We start from the raw sequence: 9388 nt of genomic DNA, 5'->3' as shown, positions 1-9388 counted from the left end.
AATTCGTTCTCCGGCCAGACGAACCCACATTAGGCAGAGGAAAAGCCTTCCTCCTCTACAATGGTATAACACATTGGGTGAGGAGATGGGAAAAAAGAAGATGCAAGTTTATGATTGGTTAGTTTCTGTAACGCTTTAACACTATACAAAGGATTATAAGTGATATACTTTTAAGATGACTTCAAGTTTTGAGAAAGAAGTTTGTTTTTAAGTATTTCTTCTAGCTACATTCTGTAAGATGTGAATAAAAATATTCTTCTCTTTCAGAGTATATTTTGGATTATTGTGTAGTAGAAAGATCATTGAACTGATAAGATAATTCAACAAACAATCGTTTAATAATTTTAATATAGGGAGAAAATAACAGTTTCTTACCATATGCTACACACATTGTTATTCTCTTTATATATTTTATTTTATTCAAACTTTACAACAGTCATATGAGGCAGATATAATTATTCTCAGTTGCAGTTGAAGAAGCTGAGACCACGTTACAGGGATATCAGAGATACGAAATAGTAGACTCGAGTTTTGAGTGCAGGCGCAAACTCCAAAGATTTGTGAGTTCAATCACTCTTCTAGACAGTGTCTTCAGAATATGCTGGTTAAGTCAAGGAGAACAATCAATCTAAACAGCAACTATAGATGATCATCAATATATTTGTTTTCTGGTTTAAATATTGATAATTTGTTTGAGTACACAGCAATTTTAGGATACTAACAAATCAATATTCTAGACCTATCAGTCTGAGAATCAGAATGTAGACTGAGATAAATTCACCAAAGTAAATGCCATTTTATAAAACCCCTGTCAGGCAACCAGTTAACTACTACTGGCAACATCTCACTTACCCACACAATTTTCTTCACAAATTTATTTGAGAAGTAGGGAATATCTTCACTAATATAGCCACCTTTTTGAGTGCAAGTCAAAGAGCAACAGGTCATTTCACCGACGACTCCAGGCAGGGTTTCTCTCTGGAGAGAAAAATGACGTTTACAGGCACCACAGAGTGTATAACAGATTGTGCGTATCCGCCCTCGTCAGGAAATTGAACTGGTCGAGAAAGCAGTGGTTTCTTCTATATATCTCCCTAGTAGTAGCAGAAAAACAAATCAACACAGACACTTTTAACGTCCAAATTATTTAACATACAAAAAGTGTTGGTTGGTAAAATGTTTAACAAAGAGTACAAATAAATCAATTTATTGTGTTTTTTTTCAGATTTGGGTCAAAACAATAATTTATTGCTTATCTGTTAGGGAGTCTTGGACTTTTCAAACAGGAGAAAATTAATTTTCTGCTAAAATTTTTAGTTATTCCTCCTAGCCAATAAAAACACCACATCATTAACCTCAAAGGAATGCTAATAAACAAAAATAATTTAAAATCTTTATTAAGTTCAATTAATTGGTTATAACAGTCTGATTTTGTCATGCTTTGGTAAGCTGTATATTGTAAGTAATTTTGATGCTCTCCAATTCAATTCAGCAAATACGTTTTGCATGGTAAAGCAAAAATTGAGTTGTCTTCATAATTACCAAAATCATTGGCTTGTTTGGTATTTGTGATAAATTGGTTAATTAACATTTTTTATTTCATTCTAAGTTTCAGGGCTCTAAAACAAAGGTAATTTATTTTTCTGTCTAAACTAAAATATCTGTATTTCTAACTTACAATATTTACAACAAAGCTCAAGTAACTTTTTCATATAATAAAATTGCTATAGTACGCTTAATAATAGCTTCAGACATTCGTCTTATGGTTTGAGTATTATTGAGATGGGCATAATCTTAAGTTTCTGTCAAATGAAAGATTATTATTCAAAAGATTTAAGCTTATAATATAAAAATCTTATTTATTCCCCGCTCATCCTAGCATGATATTAAACTCTGTGGGTCAAAAATGTTATCGCAAAAGTCAGGAAAGGGCTATTTATGCAACATGCATTTGTGACAAGTAGCATTTTGCAAGTATGTTTGTCAGACTTTTAACACTACCTGAAATTCATGTTTTTGATTTGTCTTGAAAGAAAAATCCTCATTTCAATGTAAGAGGTACTGTGTACATATTAAATAAACACTGGCTTATGGAACATAAGCTACACTTGTGAAATGTAGACCCACACAAAATTTCATGAGCTTTACAGAATTCAAATAAGTATATTCCAATAAATTTAGGAATCTTATATCATTGAAACATTCATCTCTGTCCTCCTAACACAGAAATTATAAATAAACCTTTTTGAAGGTTAATTAAGTTATTTTGGCCACTATCTGGAAGAATCCAGGCAATTGCTGCATAAAATATGTGACTGAAAGATAACATATACTAGTTGTTGTTGACAATTCAACCATACAGACAAGATTCTTACTATCTAGGATGTAATTACTACCAATTTCTGAATATGTACTATGTGCCAGGCACAACACTAGGCATTTCCCACATTTTATTTCTAAAATTCTAAAAGAAGTCCTATAAAGTAGACATTATTATCCCTATTTGACAAGTGCTAATTGATAGAGATAATATGAATCTATGTTTGGGCACAAAGCTTTTGTTTTTGCAAATATGCCACTCTGTGGCATTCTACTTAAGCATGATCTAAATCAAAGAAATTCGAAAACAGTGATAACACGTGGTGTTTAATTTAAAAACATGTTTACTCACACAGTAACTGCAGTGTGATATAGCCAGTGTTTCATTCATTTAACAAATATTCATAGCAATGTTTAAAAGCATAGGTCTAGTGTATGCATAAGATCTTTGGATAGACCCAGAGAATTCTGATTCTGACTCTTTGTCTACCTGTTAGAAGACACCTACATACTAAAGCTGAGCAAAATAACTAAATAAAGTGTTCTGATTTATATCCGAATTATGAAACCATTGATGTAAGATGAACTTAAGGGGTCCTGACCACCTTCTGGAGCTAGTTTTGATGGATAGATGTGTCATAAAGTGTGATTGGTGTCCATCTGCAGATGATATGCAGTTGACTCTTGTTGTTCTAAAGTAGTAGTTCCTAATCTTTTTTTTCTTATGGATATTTTTGAGAATCTAAGAGCTATGGACTCTTTCCATAGGAAAAAAAATATATATGCAAATACACAAAGAGTTTTGCATAACTTTTAAAGGGAGTTCATAGCCCTGCCAAATCCCATTTATACACTAACCATACAGATTCAGAACTCTTTTGAAGGAAGATTTAATACCTATCCTTCTCAAACTCTTCCAAAAAATTGAAGACAGTGGAAGATTTCCAAACTCATTTTATGAGGGCAGCTGTATCTGCATACAAAACCAGACAAAGACACTACTAAAAAAGAAAATTACAGGCCAATATCCCCGATGAACATAGATGCAAAAATGCTCAACAAAATATTAGCAACAATACCTTAAAAGGATCATACACCATGATCAAGTGGGATTTATTCCAGGGATGCAAGAATGGTTCAACATCTGCAAATCAATCAATGTGATAAATCAAATTAGTAAGATGAAAGATAAAAATCCTGATTATTTTGATAGATGCAGAAAAAGCATTTGACAAAATTCAGCATCCATTTTTGATAAAATCTTTCAACAAAGTGGGTATAGAGGAAACATATCTCAACATAATGAAGGTTGTAAATGACAAACCCACAGCTAACATCATATTCAATGGTGAAAAGTTGAAAGCTTTTCCTCTAAGATCAGGAACAAGAAGAGGATGTCCACTCTTGCCATTTATATTTGACATAGTATTTGAAGTCCTAGCAACAGCAATTAGTCAAGAAAAAGAAATAAAAGGCATCTGAATTGGAAAGGAAAAAGTAAAACTGTCACTATTCACAGATGTCATGATACTATATACAGAAAACCCTAAAGACCTCACCAAAAATCTGTTAGAACTAATAAACAAATTCAGTAAACTTGCAGGATACAAAATCAATATACGAAAATCTGTTGCTTTATACACTAACAACAAACTGTCAGAAAGAGAAATTAAGAAAACAATCCCATTTACAACTGTATCAAAAAGAATAAAATACCTGAGAATAAATTTAACCAAGAAATTGAAAGTATACCTGTACACGATACACTGAAAAGCATAAGACGGTGAAAAACATTGGAGAAGACGTAAATAAATGGAAAGATATTCCATGCTCACAGATTGGAAAACTTAATAGTGTTAAAATGTCTATATTACCCAAAGAAATCTACAGATTCAATGAGATTCCTATAAAAATTCCAATGGCATTTTTCACAGAAAAAGAACAAACAATCTTAAAATTTGTATGGAACCACAAAAGACACCAAATAACCAAAGCCATATTAAGAAAGATGTCATGCTCCCTGATTTCAAACTATGCTACAAAGCTATAGTAATCAAAACAATATGGTATTGGCATAAAAACAGACACATAAAAACAGAATAGAGTGCCCAGAAATAAACCCACAGCTAATTTACAACAATGGAGCCAAGAGCATACAATGGGAAAAGGACAATGTCTTCCACAAATAGTGTTGTGAAAACTGGACAGTCACACACAAAAGAATGAAACTAGACTGCTACGTTATACCACACACAAAAATTAACTCAAAATGGATCACAGTCTTGAATGTAAGTCCTGAAACCATAAAACTCCTAGAAGAAAACATAGGTGGTAAGCTCCTTGACATTGGCCTTGGTGGTGATTTTTTGGATTTGATGGCAAAACCAAGAGGAATAAAAGCAAAAATAAATAAATGGACATCAAATTAAGAATCTTCTGCACAGCAAAGGAAATCATGAAAAAAATGAAAAGGTAACCTACTGAATTGGAGAAGACATTTGCAAATCATAATCTGATAAGAGGTTAATATCCAAAATATATAAAGAACTCCAACAACTCAATAGCAAAGAAAACAAACAGTCCAATTAAAAAACAGACGGGGGATCTGAATAGACATTTTTCCAAAGAAAACACACAAAAGGCCAACAGGCACATGAAAACATGTTCAACATTAGTAATTATTACAGAAATTCAAATAAAAACTACAATGATATATCATCTCCCACCTGTTAGAATGGCTGTTATCAAAAACACAAAGAAATAATAAGTGTTGGAGAGGATATGGAGTGAAGGGAACCTTCATACACTGTTGATGGGAATGTAAATTGGTGTAACCACTATAGAAAACAATATGGAGGTTCCCCAACAAATTAAAAAGAAAACTACCATATAATCCAGCAATTCCACTTCTGGGTATTTATCCAAAGAATATGAAAACACTAATTCTAAGAGATATATGCACCTCTATGTTCATTGCACCATTATTTACAATAACCAAGATATGGAAACAACCTAAGTGTCCATCGATAGATGAATGGATGAGGAAGATGTGGTATATACATACAATGGAATACTACTCAGACATAAAAAAGAATGAAATCTTGCCATTTGTGACAACATGGATGGACCTTGAGGGTATTATGCTAAGTGAAATAAGTCAGACTAAGAAAGAAAAATGCTGTGTGACTTCACTAATATGTGGAATCTAAAAAGCAAAAACAAACAAACAAAACAAAACAAAAACAAACTCATAGCTACAGACAATAGATTGATTTTTACCAGAGGGGGCGGGATTGGGAGGTGGGCAAAATGGGTGGAAAGGGTCAATTGCATGGTGATGGATGGTAAATAAATTTACCATGGTGATCACTTTGTAGTTTATACAAAAATCGAATTATAATGTTATACATCTGAAATTTATATAGTTATATATTAATTTTACCTCAAAAAAAAAAAGAACCTCTTACTGTAAAGCCTCTTCCTTCAGAGGGGCTTTCTTTGCAATGAGGATGATTGGACCCATTTGAAATAACAGTATTTAACAATAAGGAAAATTTTTGCCCATCAATTTCGTTAACATAAAGGCATTTTTCTTATAAATTATCATTATTGCTTCTAAGGAGGATAGGTGTCACAGCATAAAGTTAAATTGTATGTTGGATAGGCCTAAGAAATCAGTTCCAGGACAGCCCCTACTCATCTATGATCTCGATTCTTCTCATTTTACCCAGGACTACAGTTATCAGTATAGTGTCAGCTCCTAATTTTACCTAATTTGCTATGCATACAAGAGAACAAAATATTCTACCTTCATAAATATTTTGTAATCAACAACACATTTTCTTTAATCAACAAAATCAATTTTTCTATTAGCTTTAAATATAGACACATTCGTCTAAAAATTAGAAAAAAATGTAAAATATTAAAAAAATAAAGCTAACTGAATATAATGTGAATACTATATTCTACGAATTGCCCATCTCATGAGTCCTGAATATGAGCCCTAGCTAAGATTAAAGGGTTAAGTCATTCACAGGATGAGACGGAGAAGTTTGTAAGAGCTTGGCAGCTATATGTGAGACAGAAGATACAGCTGCTTTTGTTTTGCTCAAGAGCATAAACATGCCCATGAAATAATACTATAGGGGAACCCCAGATAGACATAACCTATCTAGGTGTTAAAGGTCAAAAGCTCAGAAGAGCAACTGTCCACTAAATGTGACTTAGGTTGATTGAGAAATTCAGGACTTTTGGTGTGAAAGTGCTACAATTTTTTTCCATTTCTCCATTTGGATATATGGAGTCAGAAAGAGAGATTCAGATAAACAATATGATTAACAAAATCCAGTCTTAAGATGCTCATTTCAGCACTACAATTCAGATCGTTTTAAGCAGGTTATTTTCCTGAATGTACAAGACACAGGAATATAAACTCACAATCTGCAGATACAGTTTGTTAGTTTGTGCAATATATTTTAATGAATTTGAATGCCCTTAGATGGGCATGCACTCTCCAATTTATCACAGGCCCCACCTCATCTTATCACTTTCCTCTCTCTGCTTCACTCCTTAATGTTAACTGCGTGGACCTTCAAGGCATTTGAGTTTGAGACCCTGTAGCTTGAGAGGAGTAAATATTATTAATATTTTCAGGATTTAAGGATTCATGTTTATTTTGTAGCTAAAATAGTTTACCTAAAAATGAAATTATGAAATATATATATATATATATATATATAGTATATCTCACCTTGCTTGAAAAGCTACTGAGTAGTTAACTGTTTAACCTTTTCCAGATCCAGCATATTGTAGTATAAGGAACACTGGTTTTGGAGTCAAATATGGGTTCCAGTCTTTCCTCTTCCATTGATGATGTCTGTAACCTTTGTCAAGAAACCCAAGACCTACGGACTTAGGTTACTAAAGGGTTAGTCTAGCCCAAAGTTTTCTTCCAGCTGACGTGCTTCTATGAATTAAAGTTGAATTCAGGTACTGCTCAGATGCTGATCAGGTAATCAGTTAGGCAACGAATATTTATTTAGTGAGAAACTACTATTTACTAGGCACTGGGGACATGAGAGTTAATGAGACACATGCAATTCTTGTCCTCATGGAGTTGCCGATGGGGCAGTGAAGCTTACAGTGCAGAATCATTAAAACTCTTAGGAAAAGCCTTTACAAGAAATGTAAAGGATCTATGTGAGGAAAACTGTAAAGACTTACTGATAAACAAAAGGACATTTTTGAGAGAAATGTTACTTTCTGATTCAAGAGGAATGAATATAGCAAAAATGCCATTTCTTTCCAAATTAATTGTAGTTCTAACACATTCGCAATCAAAATCTAAATGAGATTTTTTTGTATTTTGACAAAATGATTCTAAAGTTTATATAGAAGAATGAACAGATAATTATATAAAACAAAATTAAAGCAAAGTGACGGAACTATCCAAGCATATTATAAAACTATAATGAAGCAGAGAAATACAACTTTTTAATAATATCAATTCTTGATAAATGAGGCATCACAAATTTGGGAGTAAAGAAAGAATTCTTCCAGAATGGTACTGTGATGATTGGTTAGCTATAAGGGCAAATAATTTTACATTTTCGTCTGATACCATATATTACAATAAAAATCTGGGTGGTCTAAACAGTTAAATGTAAATCATCTAATGACAATTGGAAAACATAAAATATACAGAAAAGCCAGCCACCAAAGATAGAAAAACATCAACATTAATCTACCTTCTAAATAGAAAGTGTTTTCTCTTCCTAAGATTAAAAACAAAGCAAGAAAAAAAATTGAACAGGTTAGACTATACAGAAATTAAGATTTCTGCTTCTTAGGGAACAAAAAGTTAAAATACCAAGATAGACAAAATATATGTTATAATAAAACAAAGAATGAAAATCTTTAATATGTAAAAATCTTATATATAAATATAAATTTTATTTTATTTTATTTTTTTCCTTTTTCTCCCCAGACCCCCCCGGTACATAGCTGTATATTCTTCATTGTGGGTCCTTCTAGTTGTGGCATGTGGGACGCTGCCTCAGCGTGGCTTGACGAGCAGTACCATGTCCACGCCCAGGATTTGAACCAATGAAACACTGGGTCGCCTGCAGCGGAGCGTGCGAATTTAACCACTTGGCCACGGGGCCAGCCCCTGAATATAAATTTTTATAAATTATACATATATATATGCACTAAAGACCCCAGTATACAAATTAGAAGGGACATAAATTGATAGATTGTAAAAAACAAATGGTTAAAGAAGATAAGAAAACATGTTCTACCTTATTTTCCAAGAATTGCAAATTGAGTATATTTCTTTATTAATTTAACACAGTTCTTTCTAATGAAAATATTCAAGCCTGGTAAGAATGCAATAAAAGTGGATACACACTTTTGCTAGAAGTGTAAACTGGAATAACCTTTCTATAAAACTGTTTGTCAATATGAATTAAGAACCATAAAAAGGTTCAGATGTTTGACATTTTCAATCCCGTTCTGGAAGCCTATATTAAGGAAGTTTACACACTTGATCTTGGCCAAAGTAATAATTAACAGACCTAAGGAACTTATCAGAGATGCTGACTAAGATTACTCTTACAAGGATGTTCACTGAACCACCATGTATAACAGGGACACACTGGAAACAGCAAAAACATCCAATGAAAAGAGAACGTCCAGGTAAATTACAGAAATTATATAATTATTAAAATATTTACAAAGAATCACAGTGACTTCGGAAAAGGATTAGAGAAATATCAAAACAGTATGGAGCTTCCTCAAAAAATTAACACTAGAACTGCCATGTGATTTAGCCATGCCACTTCTGGGTATTTATTCATGGAAGAAACTTTTTTAAATGGAGTGGAGGGAGTTGAGGAGGAGAGTTGGATACAGAGTCGATATGGCATGATCTCAATAGCATTAAACATGCACAGAAAAACAGACTGAAAGAACATATGTGAAATTATATGACCGCATATCACTGGGTGATGTTTTTCTCCTTTGTTTGTACTTCGCTACAGTTAGAACTTTTTCTAAAACAGGTGTATAT

General features: G+C 32.8%; 1 long non-coding RNA gene across 4 annotated transcripts in view; it reads right to left on the bottom strand.

Moving 5' to 3' along the window:
* Positions 1–330: 330 nt before the first annotated feature.
* The window catches only part of LOC139080951 (uncharacterized), a 158723-nt gene continuing 149665 nt past the window's right edge, over positions 331–9388 (bottom strand). For all 4 annotated transcript variants that reach the window (XR_011535842.1, XR_011535844.1, XR_011535843.1 and 1 more), the window contains 2 exons: positions 3399–3463; positions 331–1094 (listed from right to left, as the gene is read on the bottom strand). This is a non-coding gene — a long non-coding RNA (uncharacterized lncRNA). The remainder of the gene's footprint in view (positions 1095–3398; positions 3464–9388) is intronic.

Source organism: Equus przewalskii, chromosome X (genome assembly GCF_037783145.1).
Source record: "Equus przewalskii isolate Varuska chromosome X, EquPr2, whole genome shotgun sequence".
In the NCBI taxonomy this organism is placed as follows: domain Eukaryota; kingdom Metazoa; phylum Chordata; class Mammalia; order Perissodactyla; family Equidae; genus Equus; species Equus przewalskii.
Note: the sequence above shows the minus strand (reverse complement) of the source record. Positions and strands in the feature narration are given on the sequence as shown.